Raw genomic sequence first — 20,936 nt, 5'->3', positions numbered from 1 at the left:
GGAGTATAAGACTTAATGCACATCATCATGGACATCCAGGGGGAGGGCAAGGGGTGCACAGCCTCCCTGAAAATTAATGTCAATCAAAAGTTATATATTTCACACATATAATTTCATTTCAGTCAGTAATTTACGTTAATCAGTGGCGGCGATTAGGAGGTGCAGTTGTCCCTGCTTTTTGCTATTTTTGCCCCACATTATGGTAAACCTTATCTATCAAGGGAAAGCAAACTGTCCTTGCCCCCCCCCTCCCAGTTTTGGCACCTTGCTCCCCCAGTTTTGAAAGATTGCATGCGTATTTTTTACGTTTTCCTTACTTTCAGCATCACTCCTCCTACATTTCTTTCCGCACCCCCTCAACACCCTTAGATGACACTGATAAACAATGAAATACTCCTTTAAATAAAACTAGGTGATCTTTATGTATTCAGATGTGCTGATAACAAATATCGCATCCGTTTTCCTGTATCACCTAAAGTTTTTACAGAACACCCACATTTTATAGTTTTATGGTTTCAGATCTCCGAACCCTGTTCCGCATATGGCTTAACGTTTGGTTCCTAGCAAATGGATATAACCTTTTAGCCACCTTGTGTGTTTATGACTGGCAATTAATATTTCGTGGCGGAAACATCTGGCAGTGGAGTAATTTCCCGTTTCTCTGTTAAAATTTGTTCTTTTGTGGGTTAGTCGAGTCTTAAGTTCCTTTCCGATAACTTCGCGAGTAGCCATATTTTATGTTTGTGTATGTTCGTGAAATTGTGAATGTAATATTGTGTATAGTGAAGTGACGTGTAAGTTGTATTTTAACAAAACGATCAGAGCATTCATAATTGTTTTTCTAAAGAAATTCATTATAACTCAATTAATGAGTTCGCCATGTCACGCAAATGTGTGAATAACCCAAACTTGTTTTGTTATGTTTGCAGGGAATTTACTCCGAAGTCGCAGAGAAATACTATCACTCACTCCTATAGTGAGAAAAGCATATGAGTTGTATTTTGGAAGTAAAGAAGACGACGGAAAACGCTGGGCACCAGGTAAAATTGGTTGTAATTGTTCTCAAACTTTACGTGGTTGGCTTAATGGCACTCACAAATCAATGCCCTTCGGAAACCCTGTAATGTGGACAGAACAGAAAGATCATACTACGGATTGTTACTTCTGTTTAACAAACATAGTAAGACATAGTTCAACATCAAAACATTCTATATTTTATCCTGATGTTCCTTCAGCCAAGAAACCTATGAGTCTTGATTTTATTCCAATTCCTAAGCCTCCTAAAGAATGGACTGTGGATGAAACAGAGCCAAGCAGTGCTTCTCCAGATGACGAACGTGGACCCTCATATTCAAACACCGATCCAAATTTTCCTGATCCAAATATACCTCACTTTATTTCCCAATCCGAACTAAATGATCTAGTCAGAGACCTCAACCTTTCTAAAGTTCAAGCGGAATTATTAGGTTCTCATCTCCGAGGGTGGAATTTATTACAAGATGGTGTTAAGGTGTCATATCGGAAACGCCAACAATCACTGACACATTTTTTTTCTGTTAGTAATGAGATAACTTACTGCAATGATGTAGAAGGCCTTCTGCAAGAACTTGGAAGGAGTCGCAACCCAAACGAGTGGAGACTATTTTTAGATTCATCTAAGAATAGTTTAAAAGTAGTATTTTTGCATATTGGGAATATATACCCATCAGTACCCCTTGCCTATTCTTCCACCATGAAGGAAACGTATGAAAATATGGATACAATATTAAAAATGATAAATTATGAAAAATATGGTGGGCAGATATGCAGAGACCTCAAAATGATTGGTATACTGTTAGCCATGCAGTGTGGGTTTACAAAATTTTGTTGCTTTCTTTGCGAATGGGACAGCCGGGCAAAAGATAAACATTACAACATTGTGGATTGGCCCATACGAAAAACTTAATTCCTGGAGAGAAGAGTGTTAGGAATCACCCTCTACTTGAGAAAGACAAGATTTTGTTACCACCGTTGCATATAAAGTTAGGGCTAATGAAAAATATTGTTAAGGTTTTGGATAAACACGGTGAGGGTTTTGGGTACTTGAAAAAAACATTTCCTAAACTCAGTGATAGTAAGTTAAAAGAAGGCATATTTATTGGGCCGCAAATCTGTGAGATCATTCATGATGACAACTTTGTGGAACTGCTAACAGAAAAAGAGAAATGCGAAAGCTGACAACGACAAGAAACTTGTTAAGAACTTGTTGAAGTGTTATCAGCACATGGGGTGCAATATGCCCTTGAAAATTCACTTTTTACTTTCGCATTTGTACTTTCCACCCCTAACTTGGACGCGGCGAGAGATTTCACCAGGATATTTCTGTCATGGAGAAACGATATGCAGGAAAATCGGTACAGAACATGTTAGCAGACTACTGTTGGAACCTCAAGGAAGAGGTTTCTGCTGGCAGTTACAAACGGCAGAGTTCAAGAAAGAAATTTTGAAAATGTGAGTAAAAATGTGTTTTTTTTTCCTTTTTTTGCATGAAATTTCTTAATTGAATAGTCAAAATCGGTCCTATATATTTTTTTTATATTTCATAGTTATTCACTTCAATATTTAAATCTTATTTCATGAGCAAACAAACAAAAATAATTTCAAATTTCGATGTATTATTACTAGAGCCCGGAAGTTCAGGCATTTATTTTCGTTAAAATAGGCAGGCAAAAAGGCATTTTAAAATGTGGAAAATAGGCACTAAAAATGAAAAAAGGCACAATTTGAGGTCGCTTACTTTTATCTATAATCTCTGGCAAAATGTTAAAATCTACATTGGGAAGAGCATTTCAATTTTCTCCGTCTTGATTGCACATAACTACAAGGTGTTTTTTTAAGTTCTCAACATTCATTGATAGTCGTCTATCGGAGAGAATGTTTTTCATAATAGAAAATGATCTTTCTACTTGGACAGAAGTTATTGGAGCATACATAAAACAAGCTAATGTAGCTGGACTCATTTCGGTAACAGCATTTTCACCTTTTAGAATATCACAAATTGTTTTTAATTGTTTCAGGTCCTCATTTGCACTCGCTACCCATTTGCACTTTTCCGCAACAGCTGACCCCTTTTCTCCTGGCACTTCCATCATCTGCTGCATAGATTCCTCGAAGATTTTCATGGATGCTATAAGAGTCTCGCCTCTTTTTTCTAGCTTTGTAATTGTCTCTGGCAATGCACCATAATGTGCAAAAATAAACGACAGTTCATTCTTGAGTTCTGAATAGCACAGGAGTTTTTTCACTTCACGAATCGAAGCCGCTTCATTTTCTGGAAGAGCATCGATCAACTCACTGATTTTTTCAAGGTTGTTAGCATAATATATAGCTGCTGATATCAAGGTTCCCCATCTCGTCAAGACTGGTTGCGGAGGTAAACTAAGCTCAGGCGCAACTTCCTGAAATTTTCGGGTTCGATGGGAGATTTCAGAAATATCTTCTTTGTGTTCGAAATCAACCTGTCCACTTCTGGGTGCAACACTCTAACTTCTTCGGCGATTCTGTGCATTGCGTGGGGTACACATGTGATATGAAGCATGTTCGGGAAGAGAATTTTCAATGCTATGGCAGCCTTCTTCATATAGGGAGCTGCATCACTGATAAAAAGTTACATGTCATCAAGATGTACACCATCTGACCAGAGAAGAAGTAGGGAATTTGAGAATAACTGAGCTATTGATGAACCATTGGCTCTCTCTAGTTGTTCTGACGTGAGAAGAAATGACAAGGATTCTCCGCATGTTGGTTCCATAGTTCATATGATGACGTTGGCTATGTAGCGTCCCATAGCATCAGTAGTTTCATCTATTGAACTCCAGATCTTTTTCCACCAACTTCAGCACAAATTCTTTGCAGAGCTTCTTAATAGCAGGCGCTTAAATATGTTTTCCGCAGCATAGATTCCGACGGCACCGTTTCTTTAGTGTATTTCTCCAGGAATTTCTTCAGTGACTTGTTTTCCACTTTCCAGAAAGGTATTCCTGCTTCCATGAAAGCTTTGCACAGTTCAAGAGAAAACTGAGATTGCCTGTTGGATGAAGTGCCCACTGTTGAAATTAGGGATATCTTCTTCTGTCCAATCCTTTTAGCAGCTGCAGATTTATGTTTTGCTGTTGACACATGCTGAGATATAAAGTATTTTTTCTCATGGTTGATTGTTTTTTCACATATCTTGCAGAGAAGAATAGTACCGTCTGTCAAAAATGTGCTTTCACTAAATTCACGCACGTAACCATGTAACTTACCACTTAATGGCACACTAAATTTCGGCATGATGACAACTACACGATCCTTTCCCTCCAAAGTTCAGAACTAAACTAAAGATAGAGAACTTGATTTTGGAATCCATGGAAAGGGCCTTCGGCATTAGCGCTGTTTCTTGTCAATAACCTCCGGACACGGACGCTGGACTTGATGACGTAATTGTGCAGGTATTCTGCAACAGGTATTCATCACAAAGAAATGTTAACGGAAAGGCAATATCCTAAATCAGCATGAAATACTTTTTTCTCACACTTTTCTCCTTCAGCAATGTTGAAACATACCTGAGTTCAACATTACTTTAATAAGGCGAAAATTATTCACATAATAAATGGAAGAAAAATAAATGCCAACAACATTTTTTGGGAGAAAAATAATTTAACCTACACATTTTTTTAAAAGAAATTGTTAAATTTCATTGAAAAAGGCAAGAAAAGGCATTATAATTAAAAATAGGCAGTGGGGTCCCAAATAGGCAAAATAGGCAAAATGAAAAGACTTCTAAAACATTCGAAACAATATAAGAAACATATATCCGGAAAACGTTTATCAATATATGCAGTAGATGAAAAGAGGCATTTTGCCAAACTTCCGGGCTCTAATTATTACAAAGGGAATTAAATTTTTATTAAAAACAAAATATGAAAATCCAGGGAAAACGATAGGTGATACAACATTTCTACTTTGAGATTTGGATTCAGCGGGGTCGAATTATAAATAATCACTTATTTTCATTCAAAGGAGCAAAAAAAAGTTTGAATTTGTTCATCAGTGTGATTAATCCTGGTGCCGCTGCTGCTCTTCAAGTTATTGCAGCTGGCATGCCAGACAGTTCCTTGCATGCTTGTGGGTGATTAAAACTGAAAGGAGAAGGGAAGGGTGACTACTCAAAGGCAGAGACTCTGGACTCCATGTTATGACCAGGATTTTTAATACTGACTGCAAAGTGAAAGCAGTAATTCCAGTTTTTCTTAGCTTTGTCAGTGACAGGGGAAGTGGGGGTGTTCAGTGATGAAGTGGAAAATGTCCTGAAGAGGGAATTTTGGAGTCAACAATTGCAGAAAGGAAATATCTAAAATTTGCTAGAAACAAGGAAATTCAGACCATCATATGTGGTACATCAATGCTCATCTCAATGCTCGTTTAAATTTTTTTATTTCATATTTACTTATATTTTCCTCTTGTAGTACAATGTATTAAAGATTGATATTTTCTTTTACTGTAACTGGGGAAACAAGAGGCAGTAGATATCTGTTACATGAGATGATTGCATTAGAAAATTTCATTAAACTTCAGAGCAAAGTAATTGACTTCATTATATATGTACTGATTTTAGTTTGATTTTCTGTATTTGAACTGTTTACGTTATTATTTCATTACCTTGCAACTCTATATTAAACTGAATGTATACAGTACACAAAGGATGATCAGACTATTACGCAATTTTAAAATTAGCTAAATTGCAAGTCCTCAGCACTCAACTGGTTTCCATAATGTTATTATACTTATGTTGCAAGAATTAAACAACACAACTCAGCATCATAAATATTATTTCATTTTAAATCATTCAATACAAACTCATTTGCAATGTTTTAACACAAGATATTTTAAATCAGTCTTCTTACATAACGAAAATGAATCAAAATCAACAACTTAAATCAAATATCGACATTGATACAGCATTCATAATCTTATAATTCACACAGATATAATTCACACATATGTGAAACAATACTTAGTACTAGCCCATCTACTTGTTGGCTAAACTACTTAATATATAGAATATACAAAATGCACAGTCATAACACGACTCTTCAGTACATTAATTCTTGAATTATTAGATATTCAATAAATAACTTATCAGTATTTGATCCCTATATATAACTGCATTAATATATTTACATGAGCATACATGATCTCTGTGTAACGTCAATACGTGACAAGTTTACTATTAAAAATTACTCTTGAAATTTTCTCGTTTCATAACTACAATGACTGGCACACATCATTCTACAGATTACAATGAAATTAATTCACATTTCATATATTGGTACAATGAAATTATTAATTTTAATTAATTACTTTTCAAACGCTATCAATAACTAACATTTCTTTTCCTCGTAACAGTTAAAACATTTCAAACTTGAGACATTCTGCAATGTAACACCTTTTGCGTACAATGGCAAAAATTTTGGAACATGACATGAGGATTCATAATTTGCGTAATGCCATGTACAAACATTACATAATAACTTGTAACTCAAAATTTAATTAAGCTAATTTAGAGCAGTTTTTAGTTATGCTTCCATTTCGGACAACACACTTTGATTTAATTGTCTCTGCCTCAGGTCAAATGAAACTGTGTTTTCATTCAGTCTACTACTGGAAGTAACATTACTGTTTGGAGAAATGAATGGTCGTTCACAGGGCTGACAATAAGTTAGAACACAAAGTTACTTCATTATGCAAACTTTGACTATTGTTCTGGAAATAATGAAAACAAGCCACATTAAAATCTGAATTGGATCTTGTTTGTAGATAACCTTGCCTTGCATTACATCATTTATCATTCTGTGGTGTCGTGCTGTCTCATTCAAATTTAGTATTATTATTATTTCTGTTATTTGCATTTGAGTTTCTTCTAAAGAACTGTTGATTGTTCATTTTGATTACTTCTTTGGAATGTAAAGTCCTGTCATCAACCATAGTTATCACTCACAGTTTGTCCTCTATTATATGAACTACTACTAGATATAGAACCAGAATTAGATTCTCTATTGTTGGGAGAAAACTGTCCTTTATTCCTTTGATTTGGATTTGGCTCGCTGTTCTTTGGTTGTTTGTTAACTGTCTGTCTTTGCTTAGGTCTAAAATCTGACTCATTTGAATCCTTAGTGAACCAAGATGTTCTCATTTCAAAATCCATACTCATACTGCTTTTTGATCATATTTTCTTTCTCAATTCTGACAATGGCTTGCATCAATGAGTATGATGTGTACTGATTCAAAAACTCATGTCCAAAATGTTTGTATGTTATAAAGTGGCCACGGTGTCTCAGTCGGTAGTCTGGCGAGAGCTGCGATACAAGGTAGTTGTGAGAACGCTCAAGGTGCCCATGAGGTTTTAATGACATGGGCGGACCGTTACAACAGTAATAGTTCGACTTCATGTGATCCCAAGTGAATTAGACGATGACCCGATAGTGGAAGCGGTGACTCAGTCGGTAACACGTCTGACTACCATGCTCAAGGTCCCGGGTTCGATCCCCAACCGGTTCAAATCCGGGAACTTTTCTAATGTTGGAAGCGGTCCAGGCGTCCACCAAGCGTGAGAATAACATGGATACCCGGGGGAAACCCTGGGGGGTAAAGGTGGTCAGGGGCATGGTGCTGATCACATCACCCCCACTCACGACCGGATCAAGAAAGTGTGGGGCGTTACCCCCACACCCCCTATATGCCTTCATGGCATGGTGCTAAGCACAGGGGAACACTTTACCTTTTACCTTTACCCGATACGGGTAGTTTTGAACCAGTATGGAACCATACATACATAAGTAGATGAGAAGTATAATGATGATCATGTATATCCAGTACATACAGGCCAAAAAATTGTAAATATGACCTTGACCTGTTCAATATCTTCTTACGTGTCTATAAGTGGAGGGAGATATTGGGTCACACATAATGATACAGCTAAGACTTGTTCAGCATGCAATTCCCAGGAACACTTCTTCAATAAATGCCCCAATCGACAGCGATCATCAGCAAGAGTGGGTGACAATTCATATGCAGGAAAAGTCCGACCCATCCCATATAACCTGAACAGCACAGAAGAAGTGATAACCAGTGAGCCTACAATATTCTCAGGTGTGACAACCAAGCAACAAAACGAACCACCTACATGTGTCAGTGATGAGACAATACAGGGTGTTCCACAAATGTTAACCAGAAAAGAACAAATCACATCAAATGATGAAAGTACTGATGAATTTATGGAGAGTTCAGTGTCAACCAAAGACGAGGATCCCAGTTTGCCGATCACCAACACTTTTAAGGAAAAAGAACCCAGGAAAACCTTGAAGATTCACCGACAACAGATGAAAGTTTATTGCAGATGACTACCAGGGACCAGTCTCCAGCACATTCATCGGTGCAGATCGCATCATCACCTACAGCGGGGAGGCAGAGATGGAGGATAAATCGTCGCGTTGAATCGATCAATGGCCCTTCAGCAAAGAAACCAAGTGTACAACATTCCCCTTCGCAAGTGAGGGATAACCTGTCCCAAAGTGTACCCAACAATCTGGAAACAACCCTTGCTCTTGATGATAAACATGTGAAGAATGGCTCTACAAAAAGTATGTAAGTACTATTGTTATCCAACATTTGACATAAAAGATGTGTTATTAACTAGATGTGTTCATGTTCCCTTCTCTCACCCCCTTTTTTTGGTATTGAGTGTAAGAGAAGGTTTTGTTTATGGGTTGAGTTAAGAGATATATTTAACAGAAATGTTAGTGACGGGTACTTTTTGGTGTGTATTTCTATTACTTGTCACGAATAACCTAGATGTGAATACCATAAACGATATGACGCACGATACAATATTTCATTTAGCCACGATTAATATAAATAAATTTACCTCGACAGTAAAAATTAAAGCTTTCAAATATTATTTAAAAACTTATGATTTGGATATCGTATGTATACAGGAAGTCGGTATAGAAAACCTTGAGGTAGGAATAGACTATGCTGTGTATAATAATAGTAACCCTCAATTCACAGGAACGGCAATAATTGTCAAGAAAACTATCCTTGTCGCTAAGGTATTATACCAACCATCAGGGAGGATTACATATGTGTTTGTGGGATCGGTGTGGATATGTAATGTATATGCACCCTCGGGTACTGCAGCAAGGAAGGAGCGCGCAGACTTTTTTTAATACCCCTGTAGCGACAGCATTAGGGGGAAATCGACAACATTTGATATGTGTGGGCGACTTTAATTGTACTTTGTGAAAAGTAGACAAAAACCCCGGATTTAATCCCTGCTACAGTTTGCAAGCTCTAGTGAGTGGGTTTAAGTTAAGTGACGTATGGGAGAATAAACACCCTCACGAGCCAGGCTACACATATATAAGAACCCATTCAGCAAGTAGACTGGACCAATTTTACGTAACCAGCAGTTTACTTTCACAGACTAGTAGAATAACTGTACAACATGTTTTAGTGATCACCTTGGAGTAAATATGGACATTCAGTTAAATATAGCTCACATTAGGAAAGGTCGAGGATACTGGCATTTCAATATACAACTATTGCAAGATTCCACATTCCGTATGGAATTTGAACAACAGTGGAAGAAATGGGAATCCATGAGTTTGCATCAAAATGATTTGATTCAGTGGTGGGACTCATTCCTCCAACCGTACAAAAAATATTTTTGTCAACAATACAGTAAACAACAAATGTCTGACATCTACAAGAAATATAATTTTTATTATGCTGTATTATGTGAACTAGCTAATAAAATCGAAAGTGACTCCTCACAATTGTCCGAATACAAGAAAATGCAAGCTGTTGTCTTCAAGATGTATAACCAAAACTTACAGGGATACAACTATCGTAGTCAATTACCTATGTTCGATCCAACGGAACTACCAACCTTATCCCACGTGTTAAAAGAGCGACAAAGAGAACAACAGAAATTAATCACAGAAATAGAAGATGAGAATGGATGTAAACATACAAATTCAGCAGATATATACCTATATCTCGTCAATCACTTTTCCAGTAAATTTGGGGCCCAGGCTACCACAGAACCACCAGATTTATCGATTCTCGCCAATCACATTCCGAAGATAACAGAGGAAGACAACAAAATGCTGGAGAAACCCTTTACAATGGATGAAGTAGAGCAAGCGGTAATGACAGGAAAGAAGAATAAAGCAGGTGGCATTGATGGCCTTCCCATGGAACTATTTCAAACTTTTTGTCCCCTAATGAAGGACTTAATGACAAGATGGGTAAACGACGTTTTTCGTCATCAATGGATGTGTCCCTCAAGCTTGTTAGGAGTTATGGTATTGGTACCGAAACCTGGCCGCTGTCAATCTGCACAACATTACTGGCCAATAACGCTGTAAAATTTACACACGCCTTCTTACTAGTCAGTTGCAGCTATATACAGATAAAATAATTGGTAAACAACAACATGTATTTGGCACCAAAGGATGAATATTTGAATTATTAACTACCTTGAAAGAAATAGTAGCCTTAACACAAGATGAAAAGGAATGTACAACAGCAATTTTAGCATTAGATTTTGCAAGTGCATTTGATTCCATACAACATGATTATCTATTTGCATTATTACGCAAAATTGGACTAGGAGACAAAATTATCAAGGCGATTCAAGGTCTCTGTTTTGAAGCAAGAGAAAAACTTAATTTAAATGGAATGCTGACGAAACAGTTTCCCTTGTAACGAGGCCTCCGACAGGGATGTCCATTCTCACTTCTCGCCTTTTGTTGAGTGTTGACACCTATCATAAACTGGCTACAGGATGAGGTAAAAGGAATAGAATTATATTCTCAAACACATCGAATTCTGGCATATGCAGACGATGTGACTATAATACTACAAGATGAACATGATCTGAAATCAGTACAAAAAATACTTGAAGCAACACAAGAAATAACGGGCTTGACAGTGAATTACAAAAAATCGAAAATTCTACAACTGGGAAAGCACCCAACACATTGTTATAGATTCTCTGTCTATGAGATTGTGAAGAATGTGATGATATTAAGAATAGTTTTCGGTACCACCTTAACAGAAACCAAAGTTAAAACATATAATTGAGTAGTGACATGCCTCCGACATGCAACTTTTCTAGATCGGAGACGGGAGTTATCAATAATAGCCAGAGTAACCTACGTTAATGTGTTTCTCTCCTGTAAAGTGTGGTATGTAGCTCAAGTCTTAGAACTTCCCAAACCAAAAGTTGCTGAAATATGGCATATAGCAACACAGTTTATTTGGCAAGGACATGTATTACGGATCACTTATGAGACACTGTGTCTAGCTGAACGGTTTGGAGGACTTAACCTGATGAATGTTGAAATAAAAGCACAGTCACTTCTAACACACCGCAACATAAAACAGTTATTGAGTACAACACGGAACCTGACAGGGCATGTGCTACATTCTTACTTACGAGATGTCGAACTTACAGCCCCTGTCTTAGTGCCTAAATTAACCAGTACTCTCAACTATTTACATATGACGATGGTGGAATTTACGTATTTACTCATAGCATGCCCGCAATTACAAAGTGAAACAATTACGGGCAAATTCTTATATCGAATGCAGTTACAAAGACGACGAGTGATGCCAAGAATTCAAACCATGCACCCTACTATCCAATGGTCAAAAGCATGGCGTAATGTAAATGCACGACACATACCTACACCTGTGCGATCTATGTGGTACTTAGCAGTGCATGACAAAGTCTTGACAAACCAGATGGCGCTCCAGCTACAATTGGAAGGAAACGAAGGGTGCGGATTTTTCAATCAAAGTTATACTTTGAAACATAGACTCAGTACGTGCTCCGAAATACGTGATGATTGGCAATACCTTTGCCAAAGGCTAGGAAAAATGTGTCGACTCGCTGCCAACTACTTTACAGTAGACCACATCCTATTTCCAGACTTTAATTTTTATCAAGAACTAAATTACAGGCTGTGCAGTGGATCATAGCTCATTATGTGTATTATGCCTTAAAGAGGAAACCAGGCAAATATGAAGAATTATTACATAATTATGTACAAAATGAATACTTAGAACTGAACAATTACGACAAGAGAAGTTTGTATGCAAACTTTTTACAAAATGTATTAATGTAAAGAAAATAGCGTAACTTTGGTACGATTGTATCTTAATAACAAATGATTAAAGTACTTCATAATGTAATGTAATATATTATGTAAGCTCTGAATATACTGACGAAGAAAGATGGAGAACTTACTTAGTAGAATTACGAAATAATATTGAATTACTGACGTGAATGCCTTATTTCTAGCATTCACATAATCTCTTATGTAAAATTCTATACAGATTGAAACCTATTGTATAATCCACTATGTACCAATTTGTAAGATCTCTTAATTATTTGTGTAAAGTCTTAATGATTGATATTGTGTAATGTAAATTATATAGAAATAAAAAAAAAAGTCGGTAACACACCTGACTACCATGCTAAAGGTCCTGGGTTCGATCCCCGACTGATTCAAATCCGGGAATTTTTCTAACATTGGAAGTGGCTCCGGCATCTACCCAGCATCCAATGACATGGGTACCTGGGGGAAACCCTGGGGGGTAAAGGCAGTCAGGGGAGTGATGCTGATCACATCACCCCCACTCACGACCAGATCAAGAAAGTGTGGGGCGTCACCCCCTATACACCTTCATGGCGTGGTGCTAAGCGGAGGGGATCACTTTACATTTTTTTATGTTATAAAGGAATTCACGTGCATATGGTACTGTCCTTGAAACAATTAACAATACATTCCAATCTCTGAATGTCAGGAATTTGAAGTAAATCCAAATGGGAAGTTAATGTTTTATAAATTTTTTCAGGCTAGATTTTTCTGCATTTCCAGAAAATTTAGGCAACATATTCAACTCATTCGACTGTAGATACTTTCATGGTTGTTCCATAGAAGTAGATGGTTTATTTGCATGAGAACCAGTGAGAGTAGCATGCCTATGGTGCTTTGTGCTGCATTTAGGTTTAAATCATTTGCCAGAAGATGCTCGCAAATTATATCTATTCTTGTGTATTTCAGACATATCAGAGTCTGTTCATTACTAGAATGTGAAATACGTATATTATTTTGTGGATCAACATAAGTAACATGTGAAGATTTATAAGGCTTCTTTGATCGAGATTTTTGCACATTAACTGATGAAGTAGGAAAGACAAAATTACATTTAGTATTTCTTGTAAATTTATGTTTGCCGGACATATGCAATGGAAAAGATTTATCTCCTGAAGCACTGGAAGATGACAAGCAATTTGAAGAATGTTGTAGGAGAATTACTGATTTGTGCTTTATTAAAAATTAAAAAGAAAAGTATGGACTAGAAATTTGCTAGGAAAAAAAATCTGGTAATCAATGCGTACCAAACAAGCATTTTAATGAACTCAGATATGCATGTTCATACATGAGATTCATTCACAACAACAAGAAAAAAATAATATTAAAAAAAAAAACACATTTAATACACTTGATTTTCATTTTTGGCTAATCATATTTGTCATGTACACATCTCATCACTTTGCATAAATACCTAAATATTAATGAACTGAACACGAATGCACTGCATGTAATCTCTACTTTTTTTCTCTTTATTGAGAAACTAACAAAAACAACCAACATTCGGAAAACACAGACACAAGGAGACAAAAAAACTCTCCTTTGCAAACTCACAGGTTGTCTTCACATGCCCAAACTTTGCTCTGATTGGCTGTTCCGCAGAATCCAGTCGAGGAAAGCCAGTAGCAATTAGAGCATGGTGTATTCCTTAGCCAGGCTGCTAAGACATCCGATCAGGTAGCTAGTTCATCGCCAACTAACTGGATATCCAGATCCATGTGATTCAGTCTTCGGAGACTAGTGGGTTTCAATTAATCCCACCAGTGGCTTGAAGATCTGACTAACACTGAAAACAAAATCGTGGTGTCAAGAGGAAGGTCAGAAACTCAGCCAGACAGCTGGAGGGTTGACGAAACAATCATTGATAAATGGCAGCGTTAAAATGACATACATACAAAGAAGTAGAGACCATGCGTGATAAATGCAGGGTTAATTATATAAATGGAGCATGTGCTCCAAAAAGTTTTATTCTTATTCATAGGACCCGATATCCTCATGTCACTTGTCATCAATGCCAAAGTGGCTTTAGGCAAAAGGTGGATTTAGCCAATATTGGTATATGATCACAGATCTGTGAACACTGATTGATTGACTGATTTGCTTTATTTTTACTTTGTTTTTTGTGCCAGTTTTTGCTAATTTTCAAAGATGGGGATGAGTGATGATATGATGAAATTGATGAATGAACACTCACAAACATCCATGCCCAGGCTGGGATTCAAACCCAGGACCCCTGGCATCATAGTGAGATGTGCTAACCACTCCGCCACGGGGACTGGCCAGTGAACACTGAATGTATGAATATACCAACAGGATCAGAAGTTTGACTACCTAAATAAACCACTTTATTTATTTATTTGTTTATTTATTTCTTGATATTCATAGGAATCCGTGGTTGAAACATGGAGTGCTGACAATGCTAGCCACGTTACCCATGATGCTGATGATAGTTCTGATTTTGTCGCTGATGATGCTGCCTACGAAGCTGATAATATTGCTAATGATTATGATGATAATGGTGATGATGATGATGATGATGATGATGATGCAGGATCACACATGTAACAGAAAAGAAGAAGGGAGAAAGGGATGAGGGAAGAAAATGCTTACACCTAAGGTAAGTGATACAACTTTCATTATTTTCTATGTAAAATTTCTATTTTTTAAGGAAAAATGCAACACATCTTAATACTCATATATTGAAACCCTGAATTTCTTTTCCTCAAAACATGGTTTCAGAACTACTTGAGGTGCCAAAAATGTTTGCTTAATTCTAAATGGCTCCTGATGTCAGTTATTTTCAGCTAAGTCCTTTCCTAGAAAATATAATTTTCTTTATTTCAGAATTTAATATTATTTTTAAAAAAAGTTTTTCTTATATATATTTTAAAATGATGGGAATGCTGCATAATGTCTATTTGTACACACCACATAGTATGGGAACAAACCTGGACAAATCTCTTGATGAACTCTTTATCGAGAACTAAAGACCAAAACATAGAACTGATAGCTAAAATTCCCATATCTATGATAAGAGTTGAAGCTGTACAGGGGGCAATCAATACAACTGAGTACAAAATGTATGACAATACAAATACTCTCAGCTAATCATCCTGGCTGTGATACACATACAAGAGAGCTTTGTTAGCCTGCAAGATTGTAAGATGTACTATGTGGAAAAAGGAGAATAATGCTTAAATATCTTCAAAAATGTTGTTTTGGAATAACAGTATTTACAATTGTAATGGTGTAAAATGTGTGATACCTGTATCTGCTGATATGATTACATGCTTCAATGAAATATTAACCCCCTGTTGGTATATGTCTTTCAGAGTAACACAGTTGGTATACGGTGAGCGTGGGACTCGCATATGAATTTCATTGCTTTTTGTTATTTCTTCGAGTATGATTTTACATTTATCACATTATAAATAGTTTATAAATATAAATTGCCTAAAATATATCACTTAAAGTTTAAAATTTATCTTATTTATTATATTGTAAAAAAATGATATTCTTGTATTGCAATATTACTGATTACCTAGTGTAAGAGACAATTTATCATGAAATCACAATAATTTTTGTAATTTTATTTGGAATATACTTTCGATATTAACAAATTTACACAACATTAGTAATAAATTAAATATTTTATTACTTGTTGATGAAATATATGTACATTCTACTTTGTAGTTTTATCCCGCCCAATATATTGAGGGAAAAGAGCAAGTAAAAAGTAGTCTCATCTTCATAAGAAGTTTGATCCGTGTTGCTATCATTATCATTAATCTCAACAACATTATCATCTGAGCCCTTAGAATCAAAAACTCTGCCCAGATCTTCTCCTTTTCTCATCACTCGGTTCAATAATTGGTATGATCTGCCCCACATCTTCATGTTGATCTGTACAAGCATCCCTCTCATATATCCAGTGGTGGTTGGTGGTCTGGATCTATGGGTGTGCACTTCAGTCGCACGTCCAGAAGTGTTATATCACCCCTCCCAAATACTCGCACCCGTTTTGCATACATAATGATGCTAAATGTATTGGCAACCCAAGTTTTGATCACCTTTTACTGAAAATTAGGCTATGAAAAAGCACGTATCTAGAAATATGTTTCAGGGGGGAGGGGGGGTCCGAACCAAGTGTCTCAGGAATAGTAATAATAATAATAATAATAATAATAATAATAATAATAATAATAATAATAATAATAATAATAAAATGTTTAATTTAAAATAATTAAATTTAATCAAATTATTACTAATTACAATACATCAATTAATATTATATTATTATTACACAATTTGGTAAAAATACTGTATAAGAATAAAGATGTAACAACGCATATTCATTACGTAGCTTACCTGTAGTTAAGATCAGAATAATTTACATAAAAACTGGTGTCCTGGCAATGAAATTAATGTCAAATAGATGAATAATTGATTTTTTATCGAATAACAAAAATGATATTACATGTAGTTGGAAAAAAGTAAGTTTCTGATTAATATTTTATGCATATTATTTTCAGTAGTAGTGTACATAAATCTTCTTTGTAATGCCATTCAAAGCCGTATGATCCCAATATAATCCTTGCCTTCTAAAATGTTCAGATGAAATTAATAACCATAGATTATGCAACAAATGTTAATATTCTCATTACTTAATTTTTATTTGGTCAGTCTTTCGGGAGGTCTGGATCCCTGGACCACCTTAAGTATTTCCTTCCTGTCCCTCAAAGCGGTATGATCCCAATATCATCCTTGTCTTCCAATAAGTTCAGAGGAAATTAAGCAACAAATGCAAAACAAGTATATTTTCATTTAATTTTCGTACTTAATGAGTCTTTCGGGTAAGGAAGGGGGGGGGGGGTCCAGACCCCCAAAGTATGTCCTTCCTGTTCATCAAAGCTGTATGACTAAATAACTAACTAACTCTCTAGCCTTCTTAAACCCGAAAGTTCATGGCTGCAGCAACACAGGCCTTCCATCTTTCCCTATCTTGAGCAAGATCTATATACTCTTTTCCATCCCTACCGATTTCTCTTAGGTCCATCTCAACATTGTCCCTCCATCTTTGTCTTGGCCTTCCTACAGGTCTCTTACCATCAGGTTTCCCAACAAGAATCCTGTAAACTCCTCTTTCCTCTCCCATTCGTGCCACATGGCCTGCCCACCTAAGTCTTCTTGATTTAATTATTCTAATAATATCTGGACATGAATACAAATTATGTAGTTCTAAATTATGTAACCTTCTCCACTCACCTGTCTCCTCATCCCTTTTAGGTCCAAAGATTTTCCTAAGGATCTTATTTTCAAATACTCTCAATTTATGTTCCTCTTTCAATGTAAGGGACCAAGTTTCACATCCATATAATACTACAGGCAAAATTACGGTTTTGTATATTTTAACTTTTAGTTTCTAAGATATTAAACGAGAAGACAAAAGTTTATGAAGAGAGAAGTAACATGCATTTCCTGAATTAAGCCTACTTTTTATTTCCTCTTTAATATAATTTTCATTTGTTAATATTACTCCTAAGTATATGAATTTGGAAAGTGGTTCAAACGAGTTGTTATCAATAATTAGATTTTGATTATTACCTAACACTTGGTTTCGGCCTGTAAGCATATATTTAGTTTTCTCTTTGTTAACTTCCAAACCTATCTCTTTAGCAGTTTTGAAAAATATTTTAGCATTATTCTTAATTGTATTCACATCATCACCCAGTAAGTCTACATCATCTGCATATGCTAACAACTGAGTCACACCATTTAATTTTAGTCCTCCTTTAGTTTCTTTTACCTTCCTAACAGCATATTCTAAGGCAAAATTAAAGAGCAAAGGAGATAATGCATCTCCTTGTTTTAACCCATCATGAATTGTAAATTTGTCAGACATATTAATACCCACACGAATTTTACTTTCTGTTTCACTGGTGCATATTTTTATCATACTAACAAGCTTCTTAGGTATTCCAAACTCTACTAAGATATTATATAATTTATCTCTTTTGACTGAATCATATGCTTTTATGAAATCAATGAATAGCTGATGGACATTTTGATTATATTCCCACTTTTTTTCAAGTGTCTGTCTGATGTGAAAAATTTGATCTGTAGTTGATCTGTTACGTTTAAATCCACATTGATAATCACCTATAATTTCATTAGCATATGGGGTTAGTCTTGTTAAAAGAATGTTAGATAATATTTTATATGTTGTTGAGAGTAGAGAAATTCCACGGTAATTATTGCAGTTCATTTTATAACCTTTTTTTAAACACAGGAACAATTATGGATTCTTTCCACTGTTGAGGGATTTCTTCTTTATTCCATATTAAACAAAATAATTTATGAATTTGACATATTAATGAATTTCCACCATATTTAATTAACTCAGCTGGTATTAAATCAATGCCAGGTGCTTTGTTATTCTTTAGCCTTTTAATAGCATCTTTAACTTCAGGAAAGTTAGGTTCTGGAACTAAAGGTTCTGCTGTGTGTACTTCATTCACTTCTGATTTATCTCCTACATGGACATTTAAAAGGTCATTAAAGTAGTTCTTCCATCTATTTAGAATATAGCTTCGGTCAGCTAGAAAATCACCATCTTTATCTTTTATCAAGTTTACTTTAGGTTGCCACCCCTTTCTAAACTCATTTACACCTTTATATAAATCTCTGATATTTTTATTTTTGCTGTTTGTTTCAATTTCGTTAATTTTGCTTTTCAAGTTATCTCTTTTTTTACTTCTAAACGTGCGGTTTACTTCTTGCTTTATTCTATTATAATTGTTTAGATTTGTATCATCAGAGTTATTTAACCACCTAAGTCTAGCCTGATTTCTTATTTCTATTAGATTATGACATTCATTATCAAACCATGGCTTACTTTTTCTCAGTTTATGGTATCCTATACTTTCTTTAGCTGCTGATTCTATTGAATTACGTATGTTCTCCCAATTCTTATTTACGTCTGTTTCATTTATATTTTCATCATCATTTAAATCCTGCAAAACATCAAATCTATTTGACAGTTTAATTTGGTAATCTTTCTTAATTCTTTCATCAGTAAACTTTCCTGTATCAAATTTTAGAACTTTTAGATTTTGTTGCTTATGATTTATCACTGAGAGTCTTTCTCTTAATTTAGCAATTACTAAATAATGGTCACTGGCACAGTCAGCACCTCTATGTGTACGAACGTCAATTATACTAGTATGCCTTCTCTTATCAATGAGAATATGATCTATCTGATTATGAGTTTTACCATCTGGAGAAGACCAGGTATATTTATGGATATCTTTATGTTTAAAAGTGGTACTTTTCACAATTAAATTCTTTGAGGTTGCAAAAGTAATCAATCTTATACCATTATCATTACTTAATTCATGAAGACTTTATTTACCAATTGTGGGTTTAAATGTCTCTTCTTTGCCAATCTGTGCATTACAGTCACCTAACAGAATTTTCATATCATACTGAGAAAATTTATCAAAGACCTGTTCTAACTCTGTATAAAAATCATCTTTAGTATTATCATCTTTATCTTCCATTGGTGCATGTATGTTTATTAAAATAATTTTACACCACCTACCCTGTAAAACTGCATATGATATCCTATCATTAATAAATTCTACTGTTTTAAGAGCCGAGATAATTCTATTATTTATAAAAAAGCCTGTTCCAAAATTATGATTTTCAGTACCACCATAGAAAAAAGTATAATTTTTAGTTTTACAATTCCCTTCTCCTGGCCACCTAACTTCCTGGACAGCTACTACATCTAATTTATACTTAACTATCTCATTAACTGTACACTGAAATGCCCCAGGCCGGTAAAGGCTCACAACATTCCAGGTGCCTAATTTAATATCCTTATTCCTAATGTAGATTTTATCCCTAGTCCAGGGACCTCCCAAAGTAGTCCCCACCCGGAGATCCGAACGGGGGACTATTTTACCTCCGGAATATTTTACCTTGGGAACATCCATGGCTTTATACTGCTGATTCTTGACATGGCTTTTTACAGTGCAGAGTTGTCAGCTCTACGCCTAACCCTCAATATGAATGGAGGAACTACTACAATTTTTATGTCTGCAAAAAAAAATTCAAACATAATTGCCAGAGCCAATAATACATGCATAATTCCTGGAATTCAAGGAATTCCCACTGAGTAGCCACCCTGCCATTGTCAAAGTGAACCTACACCCCTCACCTCTATGGGAAATGCTGAAAACCTGTCCTATGCCACACAGGTAAAGGGTAACAAGACATGAAGGTGGAAGTGCTGTGAAAGTGAGGTCCACATCTTTATTAACTCGGTGATCAGCCCAACGCTTCTGCAGTCTCTTTTTATTTTTTGTTGTTGAAAAATATTTTTTTGATTTGTGGCGGTTCCATCTTGATTTCAAGCCAGAAACGCCACAACAAACTCACTAATATCCTGATCAACATTCGTGTGATAATCAAAACAAACAGTGTGCCTTCATGTGCTAACGAATGCCTAAAAGATAGTACAACTTTATTGCTGAAAAATATTTTTTTGATTTGTGGCGATTTTATCTTGATATGAAGTCAGAATTGCCAATAAACGCATTAATATCTGTTGTGCGATGCAAACACGTGCATCATCAAGATACACTCCATTTATTAAGAAAATGCACAAACAACCTAACACTTTACATT

The sequence above is a fragment of the Lepisma saccharinum genome, chromosome 2 (genome assembly GCF_977018435.1).
Source record: "Lepisma saccharinum chromosome 2, izLepSacc3.1, whole genome shotgun sequence".
In the NCBI taxonomy this organism is placed as follows: Eukaryota; Metazoa; Arthropoda; class Insecta; order Zygentoma; family Lepismatidae; genus Lepisma; species Lepisma saccharinum.
Note: the sequence above shows the minus strand (reverse complement) of the source record.